Source organism: Cibotium barometz, chromosome 15, assembly GCF_041138505.1.
Source record: "Cibotium barometz isolate CiBa-2024 chromosome 15, ASM4113850v1, whole genome shotgun sequence".
NCBI lineage: Eukaryota > Viridiplantae > Streptophyta > Polypodiopsida > Cyatheales > Cibotiaceae > Cibotium > Cibotium barometz.
Genome location: NC_141060.1, coordinates 39,628,698 through 39,644,679, shown reverse-complemented (window position 1 = coordinate 39,644,679; position 15,982 = coordinate 39,628,698).

Sequence of the window (15,982 nt, the reverse complement as noted above, 5' to 3'; positions counted from 1 at the left end):
TTATCAATTAGAACCCAGTGTGCATTTTTCAAGTCTCTTCGTACTCGAGAGGCCATGGAAAATCCCGCTCTTCCCCATGCCATTGTACCCAAACATGGTCCAATGATGACCAAACTTTGCGAGCATGTGGGGAGGGTCCCTCCCCACATGCTTGCAAAGTTTGGTCACCATTGCAACATGTTTAAGAGGCCATGGAAAATCCTGCTCTTCCCCATGCCATCGTACCCAAACATGCCGATGGCAACCAAACTTTGCAAGTCTGTGGGGAGGGTCCCTCCCCACATGCTTGCAAATTTTGATCACCATTGTAGGAATGTTTGGGTTATCAAGTAGAACCCAGTGCGGGTTTTCCAAGTCTCTTAGTGCTTGAGAGGCCATGGAAAACCCCGCTCTTCCCCATGCCATTGTACCCGAACATGCTCTAATGGCAACCAAACTTTGCGAGCATGTGGGGGGAGGGACCCCCCCACATGCTTACAAAGTTTGGTCACCATCAAAGCATTAATTAGAAACCAGTGTGGATTTTTCAAGTCTCTTAGTGCTCAAGAGGTTATGATTCCTCTCTTCCCCATGCCATCATACCCAAACATGCTCCGATGGTGACTAAACTTTGCGAGCATGTGGGGAGGGCCCCCCCTCACATGCTCGCAAAGTTTGATCACCATCAGAGCATGTTTGGGTTATCAATTAGAATAAGTGCATATTTTTCAAGTTTCTAAGTGCTCGGGAGTCCTTGGAATATCCCGCTCTTTCCCATGCCATCGTACCCAAACATGCTCAAACTTTGTGAGCATATGGGGAGGGTCCCCCTCCAAATTGTTGCAAATTTTGGTCACCATCGGAGCATGTGTGGGTTATGAAATAGAACATAGTGTGGATTTTTCAAGTCTCTTGGTGCTTGAGAGGCCTTGGAAAATCTCACTCTTCCTCATGCCATCGTACCTAAACATGCTCTAATGGTGACCAAAGTTTGCGAGCATGAGGGGAGGTAAAATTTGGTTCACCAATCATCGGAGCATGTTTGGGTTATCAATTAGAACCTAGTTCTAATTCTTAAAGTCTCTTAGTGCTCAAGAGGCCATGTAAAACCCACTCTTTGCCATGCCATCATACCCAAACATACTTTGATGGTGACCAAACTATGTAATCATGTGGAGAGAGACCCCCCCACATGCTCACCAAATGTTGGTCGCCATCGAAGCATGTTTGGGTTATAAATTAGATCCCACTGTGGATTTTTCAAGTCTCTTAATGCTCAAGAGGCCATAGAAAATCCGGCTCTTCTCGATGCCATCGTACCCAAACACATTCTAATGGTGACCAAACTTTGCAAAAATGTGGGGGGGGGACCGCAAAGTTTGATCACCATCAGAGCATGTTTGGCTACGATGGCATGGAGAAGAGCAAGATTTTCCATGGCCTCTTGAGCACTAAGAGACTTGAAAAATTCACACTAGGTACTAATTGATAACCCAAACATGCTCCAAGGTGACCAAACTTTGCGATAAGGGGGGGGGGACTCCTCCCCACATGCTCGCAAATTTGGGTGACCATCGCATCATGTTTGGGTGCGATGGCATGGGGTCATGTGGGATTTTCCATGGCCTCTCGAGCACTATGAGACTTGAAAAATTCACACAGGGTCTTAATTGTTAACCCAAACATGCTCCAATGGTCATAAAACTTTGTGATAATGTAGGGGAGGCTCCTCCCCACATGCTCACAAAGTTTGGTGACCATCGTAGAATGTTTGGGTACCATGGCATGGGTCTTGTGTGGGATTTTCCATGGCCCCTCGACCACTAAAGAGACTTGAAAACTCCGCACTGGGTTCTGATTGTTGATAAACATGCTCCAATGGTGACCAAACTTTGTGAGCATGTGGGGGGGGTCCATCCCCACATGCTCACAAAGTTTGGTCACCATCGAAGCATGTTTGGGTACGATCACATGGGGAAGAGTGGGATTTTTCATGGCCTCTCGAGTACCAAAAGACTTGAAAAATCCGCATTGGGCTCTAATTTATAACCCAAACATGCTCCGAGGTGACCAACATTGGCGAGCATGTGGGGGGGTCTCTCCCCACATAATTGCATAGTTTGGTCACCCATCGAAGTATGTTTGGGTATGATGGCATGGCAAAGAGCGGGTTTTCCATGGCCTCTTGAGCACTAAGAGACTTTAAAAATTAGCACTAGGTTCTAATTGATAACCCAAATAAGCTCTGATGGTGGTGACCAAATTTTACCTCCCCTCATGCTCGCAAACTTTGGTCACCACCATCAGAACATGTTTGCGTACAATGGCATGAGGAAGAGTGAGATATTCCAAGGCCTCTCGAGCACCAAGAGACCTTAAAAATCCGCACTGTGTTTTACTTCATAACCCACACATGCTCCGATGGTGACCAAAATTTGTGAGCATGTGGGGGGGACCCTCCCCATATGCTCACAAAGTTTGGTCACCATTGGAGCATGTTTGGGTACAATGGCATGGGAAAGAGTGGGATTTTCCATAGCCTCTCAAGCACTAAGAGACTTGAAAAATCTGCATATTGGGCACTAATTAATAACTTAAACATCGTTGGATGGTGACCAAACATTGCGAGCATGTGGGGGGGACCCTCCCCACATGCTCGCAAAGTTTGGTCACCATCAGAGCATGTTTGGATACGATGGTATGGGGAAGAGTGGGATTTTCCATGACCTCTTGAGCACCAAGAGACTTGAAGAATCTGCACTGGGTTCTAATTGATAACCCAAACAGGCTCCAATGGTGAACAAACTTTGTGAGCATGTGGGAAGGGATTCTCCCCAAATGCTTGCAAAGTTTGGTCACCATTGGGGTATGTTTGGGTATGATGGCATGCGAAAGAGTGAGATTTTCCATGGCTTCTTGAGCACTAAGAGACTTGAAAAATCTGCACTGGGTTCTTTAGTCTCTTGAGCACTAAGAGACTTGAAAAATCTGCACTGGGTTCTAAACCAAACATGCTCTGATAGTGACCAAACTTTGCAAGCAGGTGGGGGGGTCTCTCCCCATATGCTCGCAAAGTTTGGTCACCATATGGGGGTCTCTCCCCATATGCTCGCAAAGTTTGGTCACCATCGGATCATGTTTGGGTACGCTCGCATGGGGAGGAGTGGGATTTTTCATGGCTTCTCGAGCACTAAGAGACTTAAAAAATATGCATTGGGCAGTAATTGATAACCCAAACATTGTCTGATGGTGACCAAACTTTATGAGCATGTAGTCAGTCGAATGACTGGTGGAAGTTACCTTATTTATTTATTTTTTGGTTGTTAATTAGTGTTAGTATGTGAAACAAGGCGTGAAAGAATGGTCGGATTGGATAGAGCAGTTGTGAATATCTAAGACGTGAGTTAGCAGACGTGAAGTTAATGACATGAAAGTCGAAGACGTGAAGTTAATGACGTGAAAGTCGAAGACGTGATACTGAAGACATGAAGTTAATGACGTGAGACTGAAGACGTGAAGTTAATGACATGAAAATCTTGACGTGAGACTACAGACGTGAAGTAGCAGATGTGAAGTTAATGACGTGAAAGCCTACACGTGAAAGTCAAAGACATGAGTCTGTAGACGTGAAGTTAATGACGTGAAAGTCTGCATATGAAAGTCGAATACGTGAAAGTCTTGACACATGAGACTGCAGATGTGAAGTAGCAAACATGAAGTTAATGACGTGAAAGTCAAAGACGTGAAAGTCTTGACATGAGATTGCAGATGTGAAGTTAATGACGTGAAAGTCTTGACGTGAGACTACAGACGTGAAGTAGCAGACCTGAAGTTAATGATGTGAAAGTCAAAGACGTGAGACTGTAGACGTGAAGTGGAAGGGGACCCTCCCCACATGCTCGCAAAGTTTGGTCACCATTGGAGTATGTTTGGTTTGTAACAAGCCGTGGATTCAAGGGAAAGTAAGGCACTATCATGTCAGAAGTCCTATGGAACTCCCAAACATGTAGGATCAACTACTCTACCCTGTGTTGCATAATCCTCTCCATGATCATATGCTGATCTGCCTCAGCTCTAGCACTCTCTATCTCAGAACTGGCCTACTTAAAAAGTAAAGCATACAAAAAATTAATTAGTCTCTCTAATTAGATATTACTTAAATAAATTTATAACTTTAGACCTTAATTATAATTCTTTTACATACAAGAGACCTACCAGGTCTCTATCTATCTCTCTTGCATGGTGCGCCTCTATTGTGGCTGCTTCTACCGTCTGCAATGCTACTCTAAGATGCAGTTATTTGTGCAGCATTGGCCATGTGCTAATAGCCATGTGCATAGCCATGCATATAGCCACAATAATGTTTTTTTCCATTTTAGATCCTTTGAAATTTTCGCGACTCTTCACACGGTAGTACTCTTCTTTTGTTGTAGTGAAATTTGTCTATTGCCTCGAAAAAGAACCTCGGTATTAGAACACCCTCTTCTTCTGCTTGTAATGTATTTGTCTTATGTCACTCAAAGCATTGTTTTGAGACTAATCCCTCTAGCTACAATCCACCTTATGAATGATGAATAAAGTCCCTTAAGAGAGTAATCAGAAAGGGACACTTTAGATTAAATTCTTCTTGCACCATTATCATTTGAGGAAGGTTTCTTAGGGCACATTTATTTTCAACATATACAAAGTACATACATATAGTTTATCTCAATCGAGATATATGAATGGATGAGATCACATCTCCATATCGCGATCGAGATACTTCAATGGGGTCAAGATTTCATGTGGGGATCTCAGTCGAGATACATGGACACCATTACTAATCATGCTAAATATACATCGGAGTGTGGGCAAGTCGAGGGGGACCCATTGTGGCATCGACATGGATCCGAGTGGCCTTCATATCTCAATCGAGATAGCGAGGTGGTGATGACATGTACTAGTGACATGGATGGTGATTTTTTAGAAAGCACATATTTATGAAGGTAACAAATGGATTTGGATACCAAAAAATCAAAGATGCACTCTAGGATCAAGTGCAATCAATATAAAGGAAAAAGTTATTCCAATCCAAGGTTAAATCCACTGACAACAAACAACAAACAACAAATATGGGTACCTAAACATGTCCTTTAAGATCAAGGATTCTATAAAGGCAAATCTGGTATTTGAAGAATCGAAGCAAGACGTCAATTTGGCACCACAAAGAGTTACAACTGCTAAGGCAGAAGATCGACTTCTAACTAAAGGCCATACAAGAGATCCACAAGAAAACTTGTCTAAAAATGGTTATCGCAAGCACCTCTTAGCCTTGGGATAAAACATGTAAAAAATGCATGCTCTCTAGTGAGGGTAGGGAGCCCATTAAAAAAACACAAGAACCTAAGACCCAAAAATGCATAGTACCACAAGAACTTGTATGGGAAGCAAGCAGCAAGACAAGCTCTTAATTTAACATTTTTTCTCAAGGAACATACAAAATTACAGACCAGAGAACCTAAAGAACCATGGTGAAAAAAATTGCAATGAGAGAACGTGAAGAACCATGGTGAAAAAAATCTATCATATACACAAGAATCACCTCCCACAAATGTAGGTGAAGATCATAAGGTTACCTCATTAGTTCTCACTTTAGCACATTTTAACTGGATTGCTCTCAAGGAAAATATCAATGGATGAATGTAGAAAAGTTGGCTTCCATGGCGATATGAAGACCACCAAGGAGCAAGAACTTAAAAAATAAATATGATGATGAGTAAAACTGGTATAAGTCTATTATACGCATACAAATCAAATGTATAGGTCTAGTGGTATAGGTACCAATCATTCAAATGTATGCATATAGAATTAGAAAGTCTAGTTGTACGCATACAAATCAAATGTATAGGTCGAGTGGTACACATATCATTCAAACATATGCATGTAGAACTAGAAAGTCGATATACGCAAGACCAACTGGCACATGTATGATTCACAATTATATGAATCACAAATCTAGATGTATGGCATATGTAACCAATGGTCTGGATAGCCAAAGAAAAGAGAAATATCCAAATGTCTGAATGGACAACTCATCTTGTTTGATAGTTCATATACTTCAAAGAATACACGAAATTGTAATTGTATGCATATAACTTCAAAGTCACTTCATTCAATGTGTACTTCAAGTTGGAAAATTTTAAAGCACATCTATTGTCTATTTCAAGAGAAGAGAAAAACTTTTGTAAAATTTTAAACTTTCTCTATATTTTCATACAATCAAGCTCAGGTCATCATTAGCCAACCATCTTGTGAAACTTTATATATTTTCATTAAAAATCTTAACTTTTGGTTAATCTTTATTAGTTCTTAAACGTAATATATAATTAAGTGTAGTTATGTGATTTAAAGCATCACATACATTCATGAACCTATCCATGCTACTCAAAAACACCCTATTTTTAGCATGTAACACTCAAAACAAAGGACACAAGAGGATACCATGGTAACAACTCCATTACATAGCATACCTATGCTCCCAACTATGAAACAATAAAGAATGTCTTTGCAAAGGTAGATGGCCTAGAGAACAACTTGACATCTGCAAACAAGAGATTACTGCATGGTGATAGCAACAATGATACATAAACAAACACGAACCCTCTATTTTCTATAGCATCACATTTTAATTCCACAAGGCCACTCACACTACTGTTAACATCTCAAAACCTCCTACTAAACCCTCTTAAGTCCTTGTAGATGTTATGATATTTATCCAAATTTGGGTTTAGATGATGATAGCTTACCTTAAGCATGTGCAGGTGTAGGTGCCAAAGTGTGAGAAGAAGATCCATACTTCAAAGTCGACAACCCACTCTTCCACCTCAACTCCCAAAGTACTCAAGAAGCTAGTACCAATGGCAAAAACCCTCTATCATAGTTAGCTTGTGCAAAAATGCCAGATCTTGTGAGAAAATATGCTTATCCAATTAGAGGAAAAGATGCTTCTCCAGTTAGAGGTCCATGCCAAATTGGAAATAGTGTGTACATCCAGAAGACCCCAAAGACCCATGGTAGATTCGTTAAAGAGTACACTTATTTGAATGATTTAACACTATTTAATATGTTGGAGATCCACATTGTGACTCTCATAGTCCTAAGAAGCTTTCGTTTTTTATAGAAAGAGCATTCCAACATGTCACATATCTTTGAGCTCAATACTTAACAACATTTAAGGATTTTTGACACATTTTTGGACTCCCCACTACTACTTTCACTACTACATAAGAAACGATGTATAAGAGGAGAATACACTTAAAACTACAATTACGACATGACATAAAATCCTCCTTTTCAAGGGTTTTAAAAAAGACTAACTCCTTCATTTACACATCATTAGACTTTTCTTATAAAGGCTTCATATATACATAAGTAGGAAGTTAATCTACATGAGATTTTCATGCCAAAAGTGTAAGGATCTTTGTACATGGAGACTTTGCAATTACCACACTCTCTTCTAAGATAAGGATCAAATCTTTAAACTATGAACAAGACAATCAAATTACTCAATATAAGCATAGACATGAATGTAACATAAGTAAAATAGAAGACACAGAATCACACAAATATTGAGTTCAATCTCCCCTCCCCCAACATGAGCGGTTTTACTTTCTTATGTGAGTATTTAAAGTTGTATTCCTCAAAATTAGCCCTTGTAGGCATAAATAGTTTTTGCTTCAAAATTTGGGCTTGTACAAAAATTTACCATAGTCCAATGTTCAAAAGTGCAAATAAATGTTTTTCCCAAACTTATGTACAAATGGGCCTAGCCATGTAAAACCAAAATGTATCTTGTATGCACGCGGCTAGAATTAATAATATGGTAAACACCTTAGTTGGTGTTCTTTCTCAATAACCATCACCATCATCTTCCAGTTCTTTCATAGCCTATACTCATAAAATCCATAATGTTAGATATCAATCAATTGGACTCACTCACAATTGCATGTGTCACAGAATTGATTAGACTTACTTAACAATCAATTCTAGAATCAATTGACCTCACAAGTGAGAGATATACATATATAAGAGAGTGGGACTCACAAATTACCTATTCCAAAATCATTTACCAATCCAAGTGATATCATAAGAACTCTTGTGAATCAAAAGAAGCCTAAGCCAACAATTGCAAGTTCTTTGGATGGGTGGATATGCAACTCCTTCCTCTTCGCTAGTTCTTTGGACCAATGGGCTTTCAACCTCTTCAAACCCCAATAAAACCCCTATGATCATAGCTCATACTTTGACCATTTTTTTGATTGTATACAAGCTTCCAATTTAAACTCAAACATGTCCCAGATTAGTTTTCTCCCTGTTAGTCGATAGAGGTCCAATCTAATCACCAAATGGATGGAATGAAGCATGTATAATCAGAGATTGATTCTTTTAGATCAACACACATACAAACTTTGAATTTAGAGATCACATCCCATCGTTAGTTGCTCAGTTTTTTTTTTATGTTGGACAGTCTGGATCAAGTGAAGAAGAATAGAATCTCTATGATGAATTCCAAACAAGAGTCAAACAACCCACAACTAACATCTACCTCAACCAACGTTGGCTTCTAGAGAAGAGCCAAATCCCAACAGAGTACTTGTTTTATGTCTCAAACCATCTCTAACTCCAATTTGGTCTTTACCTACTTTTTATACTCTGCTCAGGCCACTAACTCAAGGATCCAAGATAATCAGATTCCCCTTTTCTTCTTACAAGAACTCTGACAGGGATACTTCCTTCCCCAGATCGCTTCTGCATCCAACTCCTTGGGTTCTAGAGCTTGATGGTCCTTTCACATTCTTCCCTATTTCTCAACCTCAATTTATGCTAGCAATCCATGCTTAATCTCTGAAGTCTACTCAAACCCTTTGAATTGATGAAGTTGAACCAATACAAACAGAATTTGACTCCTCTTGCTCTAGATATACACAAGCTCAAGGCTCAGAATTCTTAGTCACAACCCATTGTTCAAACATTGAAACATTAGATACAAAACACTTAGAACTCTCACATAGCACTCTGTTATACATGGAAACTTACAACAGTACCTCCTCATTGGAGCTTACAAAAGCAAGACAAAAATGTTGGCTATTTTATGCTTTCGAGGATGAGTCACTTGATCAAATTGAAGGAGATGAAGCCCTTTGTGCTGAATTGCCTCCAAGCCCATAACTAACATGAGTTCCAATCACTAACAAGTCTAAGAAGGAGCCAAGTTCTGACAGGGTGAGTCCTTTAGGTGCTCTAGCTCTCCAGTCCTCCTGAGCCTTCACCTACACAAACCTTGCTCTGGCTCTGAATCCCAAAGACCCAAATGGTCTAGATGCCTCTTACCCTTATCTCTATTCTTACCAAAGTTAAAAGCTGCCAATTCCATCCCCACCAAAAACTCCTCTAGATCCTCTCCAACATGTCCATGGAACACCTGATATGTCATCATGGCTACCACCTGCTCTACTAGAAACTTTCAGACTTGCAAATAGACTGAAGGGTGCTTCAAATCCCTCCTTAGTGGGGGCACCAAAACAATGATGTGTCGAGGAGATGTGCCTCTATAGCTTGTCTAAAATGCACCACCATGAGGAGGCAACTACCACCCACACCACAACCAATCACAAACACCAAATAAAAGCACCAATCCACTTAGCTGATGTTCCCTAATTCTCAACTAACCCAAGAGGATACCTAAGCCCACTCCAAACTCTTCAAATTGTAAAATTGACTACACCAATTTCCTCTCAGGTCAGCTCTAACCTCCCACAGCTTGGATCTTTACTTATAAACCTTCAGCTGCCCTTTATTTGACCATAATCACCTCTAGCTTGGATCTTTAGCTGGCTTGTATACTAGATTGGACAGCTGCTGCTGTGTGAGACCTCCTAGAAGAGAATAGGGCAACTCTCCACCAACCGCCAGATATAGACCCTAGCTGGCTAACTATGGCCCTGGTAGTCCACACTAGTCCGGACTCCCCTGAACCACCCTAGTCCTACCCTTGTCTTGAAATTACTCCCCCCTTTTAGAAGAGTTTTTGTCCTAAAAAACAAAGGTAGGATATCGGGTCTTGAAGTACTAACGTCCTCCCAAGTTGAACCTTCTTCTGGTCTATCCTTCCACTTAACTAGACACCGTTGTCTAATTCTTTAATGAATTCGCTTCTCTAAAAAATCCAAGATGCACTCTAGCTCATGTGGTAAAACCAGAGGCTTAATTAAATCTTCAAGAATACCTGTATTAGCCACCGCATTGGCATCTTTGCCTAGTCGTTTTCATAGACGACTAACATGAAAAGCTGGGTAAACCTTGGAATGTTCTAGCATAGCTAACTTGTAGGTAACTGCACCTACATGCTTAAGTATTATGAAAGGTACACAATACTTGGGCGACAACTTTGGAACTTTGCCCATTCTCAAAGTTTCCAAACTTGGGGGAACCTTGAGAAATACTTGGTCACCTTTTTCAAATGTGACCACTTTGCGGTCTTCGTCCGGCCTGTTTAACATTTTCCTTAGCAATCTTCAACATATCGTTATGATCTTATAGAAAATATTTAACCTTTTGAATTCTTTCAGTATACGATTGCATCCTAAGACGCCCCTTCATGAGAGAGATGAAAATGATCCATGATTGGGATATGGATCACATTGAAAGAGATCGAATGCTAAAGGCAAACCTATGCACTTGGAAGGTATATCCAATTAGTGGGGGACCCTTAGCAGAAGATGACTGCTACTAGATCTGCAGCAATCTGTGCCACAAATGTAACAAGACACTGGAAGATGAAATGGAGAGTATGGAATTCGCACCTCTCCCAGAGCCGGAAGACTTTGAGAACTCGATGCACATTCTTGCAACCATGGATATACTTCCAAAAACAAACTGGAAGACGATTTGCCAAGGTAGAAGGGTAATAGATTACAACTCTCTACATGCTGAGTGTATTATACATGCTTGACACCACGGAAAATGAACCCATCAGCATAGAAGAGGTAAGGCCACTAACAAGAGAAACCTACCTATAAGACCCCTAGAACTAGAGGTTTTAAGGGAAAAGAGGCTTACATCTTCCTAATAGAATTTGAAGAACATTGGATGAGGTATGTAGAGTCTCTCAATGTACATTCAGAATTCTTCCAAGTCTGGCAAAAGGACCTTAATGAGTTCCCCATTTCGGTTAACAAGGTAACCACTAAAGGGGAAGAGTCACTATGTTTCTCTTGCTGTTTTCCCTTTACAAGCAGAAAGGCAAGAGAATAGTCTGCGGACCGTTCAGGCAATGCCGTGGGAGACGTATAGTCACCCACTAGAGTTTTTAGGTACAAACACCAACTCCCATATGGTCAAGGGGTCACGCTAAACATGACTCTATTGAGCAATCCTTCACTCTCACTCTCACTCTCTCAACTCTCTCTCTCTCTCTCTCTGTGTGTGTGTGTGTGTGTGTGTGTGTGCAACACTCCACTAACATCTCACTCACTTTCTCATGAACAGATCAGTAGAACAGTGACATTGCGGACTTAGACATAGAGGACAACTCGGAACAACAATGAAATGGCAAGCTTGCTCTTGGTTATATTCCAGAAACATGACAGATTAATACATAACAATTGCCCAATAGTGGTAACATTCCCTAAGTACAAACACACTCTCCAGCTTCATGACACAGCTATCAACTAACAGTTGAGAGCATAAAACAATAGCACTCTTCATAGATTCCATCTACCTGAGCATTGAGCTCTATTCCTGTGCCTAATACTAAGCTATCCTCTTGCCACCATCTGTAGTGACTGGGTGCCCTTTTACGCTGAGTCTTTTTGTTCTTGGTAACGGATCTCTGGTAGTTACACTTCTCCACCTCCACACGTGTGATACTAAGGTGGTTCTCACGAGGTGGGGAGTGGGTTGCCAATGCTTCTACCACCATTGGGCGCTGCGGGACGCAACACCTGGCACGCCTGGTTCTTGAGATTCTGCTCTTGAACCAATCTCCTTGACAAATTTCTATTTGAACCTTATGAACATTTCTGAGGGAGTATGGTCCGGGAGAATGTCCTTGCAACTATTCGAGAAATGGGGCATTGATTTTGCTGGTCCCATTATTCCAGCTGCTCAAAACACCTAAGAGCAAGATATATCATAGTAGCAGACTATTGCACTAAAAAATTGTGTTAAATGCTTGAAAGAGGATGGATGGGCTACAATAGATGTTAATAGACTGGGATGCAAGGACGGCCATAGCTTGCCTCAGGAGAGGTTACCATCCTTATAAAAGACAAAAAGCTAGAACTGCGGAATCTGTAGAGTAGCAAGGCATATCATCCTTATCCATGGTCCCAGTCCCCAAGATAAAAGAACAAGATATGACTTTATCACCAAAAAGAGGCTTATACTCTACCCCAAAACCTTGTAAAGCTAAGTCCTTTTCCAATAAAGCCTCATCACTGTAGTGATGGGATCCAATTAGGAATTCGGTTAGGTTTTGTCCTGGGTACCATAATAGGGAAAAGAGTTCCCAGGCCCCCTAGCCGGATATTCATGCAAATTTAAACCTAGTCACACCACTTACACACCCAATATGAAATTGCCTTTTTCATAGAATCAGCTATCTTTAAAAACAATCATTTAATGAAACCATTGTGTCACTGATCATAATCGTCAAAATCTCTGGTTAAATCTTTATTTCCAATCATTCCTTCATCGGTGTACCTATGGCATCATTGGCAACCAGAACGCTCACCACCTATCCACTCAGGGACCTTTTCAATAGTTCCTAGCTCATAGTAACCGGCAATATATTCACATATCAAAATGGAATCTCCGTTGAAGATCAGCAAGATCAACCAACGAATCCATATAAAAGAGCCATGGACTTATCTGTTGAGGACCAGCAAGGTCAATCAACCAGATCCATGCCCGAATTCAGAAAACAACTCTTACTCCTTATTTAATATCTTCCTCGATGTACTTGTGGGTATCTTCGGCGAGAGCCTGAGCACCGTATGGTGAGCACCCTCTAGGATCCTTCGCAGGTCACCTAGCGCTTCACTCATAGGCCGCTTCCTTGGTCCCTCATCCACCGTACTGGAAGCTCACCATTTAAATTGATTCGAGGCTGCTCAAGACCTCGGCCGACCTTGCTACGCGAGACGTCCTCTACTAACTCTCCATCAGCTGTTGTAACTTTATCAGCTAGGTCTCCATGACCTCATTCACAAGACGGTCAAAATGCTTCCCCAGCATTCTTGACATAAATAGTCATTTAAAAACATGTCATAAATACAATTTTTATTAACGAACTCTCGTCTTTCCACATTAATCAACATTACTTAATCCACATTCATTTCATATAAATTTCCATTCTCACACATCATTTTTCATCTTATCACTTCTTTCCTCAAATATCCTCATCAGATCTCATCCACTCGCATTTACCCACTCACATTTACCCATATCCATATCTCATCACATCACATTCATTCACATCTCATCCATTCAGACCACATCACATTCACTCACATCTCATCCATTCAGACCACATCACATTCACTCACATCACATCGCATTCAGACCACACCACATTCACTCACGTCACATCTTATTCATACCACATCACATCTTATCCAGACCACATCACATTCATTCACATCTATCTTGATTTACATGACATCACATCCATTCACATCCCATACCATTCATTCTCATCCCGATTCACATGCCATTACATTCATTCACATCCCTTATCATTCATTCACATCCTGATTCATAGGCTATCACATTCATTCACATCCCTTATCATTCATTCACATCCTGACTCACATGCCATCACATTCATTCACATTTATCTGATTCACATCACATCTATCCATCCATTCATTCACATTTATCTGATTCACATCACATCTATCCATCCATTCATTCTTTTATAAAAATTAACTTCAGTGGGAATAACACTTTTACAAAAATCCTTTTATATATCTATTTATGCATAAATTTAATTTTAAGAAAAGTAACACTTTTGAAATAAAAATAAATCCTTTATGCATCTTTCTATGCATAAAATAAAATTTAATGAGAATAACTCTTTTGAAATAAAAATAAATTCCTTTATGCATCTTTTTATGCATAAAATCAAAATTAATGAGAATAGCTCTTTTGAAATAAAAATAAATTCCTTTATGCATCTTTCTATGCATAAAATCAAAATTAATGAGAATAGCTCTTTTGAAATAAAAATAAATTCCTTTATGCATCTTTCTATGCATAAAATCAAAATTAAATAAAAATAACACTTTTATAATAAAAAGAATTTTCAATATGCATCTTTCTATGCATAGAAATTGATTCTAATGAAAATAACGCTTTTACAATAAAAAAATATTTCCAATATGCATCTTTCTATGCATAGAATGAAAATAACACTTTTAGAATACACAAACGGAAGGGATTACTCTTTTTGAATAACATAAAGATAAAACTTATTTCCACAAAATTTAAGAAAATTTTGCCATAACCTCCTTTGTATGATTGACCATTTTTTAATTTTTACACTCTAAATCTACTTAGAATTTACCCCAAGATGAATTTAGCACTCTAATTTAATCAATTTCTATTTTTTAAGAGAAAACAATACGGAAAGTTTAACTCTATTTATTTGATTACACATCTTGGATAAAGAAGGGCTGAATTCAATGAAGAGAAGGGGGAAGCCTTTCCATCAAGGCATAACATCCAATTTCAATTTAAAAGAAGTAAGAAATCATAAAACCATAGAATAGAATTAGAAAAAGTAGAATTTCTAACTTACATGGAGTTTTGTGAGCTATCCTTTGGCTTGAAGGATTGAGGGTTCTACTCTTGCTTGGATCAAGAGTGGCCACCAATTCTTTGTAGAGGAAATAGTAAAAAACAAGTAAATTAACAATGAATTCAATGTTTTTGGCTATGGGAGGAGTAGAGTAACAGTGTATAAAACACTATTAACCTTTTACAAAGGGGGAGGCTTCTATTTTTTAAAAAAAGTAAACCTTGGGAGAGGCTTCTATTTTTAGAAAAAAGTGAGCCTCTAACCAAGCAAATTGATTCTAGAATTTTCCAGATCAGTTTGGTCACTTTTTGACCATTTTTAGGTCAGTTTAGCTTACTTTTTGGTTCTGGTTGAAATAGGAGAGAGGAGAGATAAAAATATCTCATTATTTGTGAGTTTAAAACTCATACACACATGTGAAATAGGCGCCTCCTTCATGAGGGAAATTCCCCACATTGAGGTGTCAAAAATGCATCATTTCCTCTAAATATCTCTTCTTTTTTAACGAATAACCTTGTCCTTAGTCAACTCTTCATCTTATGTGAGTATTTACTCATTTTTGGGGGATTTTCTTTTATTATTTAATTTATCTCCTCCCTATATTTGGATTAAGCTTATTGGTCCATAGGAACCTTAATTCAAAATTTTCAAAAAAATCTAGACCCTCAAGCTAAGGTCCTTTTACCTATTTTCAATTTATTCCAATTGTACACTGGAAAGTTCTTTTTGAATTTCTGTTTTAGGGAAAATCATTTTAATAAGAAGGGATATTTTTCCATCCAAAGATATCTAAAAACTGAATTACCTCTCTCTAGATAATTTTCTCTCTCTTCTAAACCAAAACAAATAGAAACAAGATTTGTTATTATTCTGAAAAGGGGATTGATTAAAGGGGGAGAAATTGGACATCTTGAGGGGTTGGGGGAGGAATCTTATATCCTACCCCACTTAAAAAATGCGAGATGTCCTCATCTTGCAAGTGGAGTATGATCTCTTTCATCATCTTCTTCTTCTTCAATCGCTTCCAGCGTTATTGCCTTGGAAGTGGACGGCCGTTTTGGAAACAACTCTCTTTGACTTCCCCTATTCTGAGGCAGAGGTCTTGCATTACTTTGGTTTGAAACTGCGGGTTGGTTAGAGGGTCTGCCTTTGGGATTTCCTTGA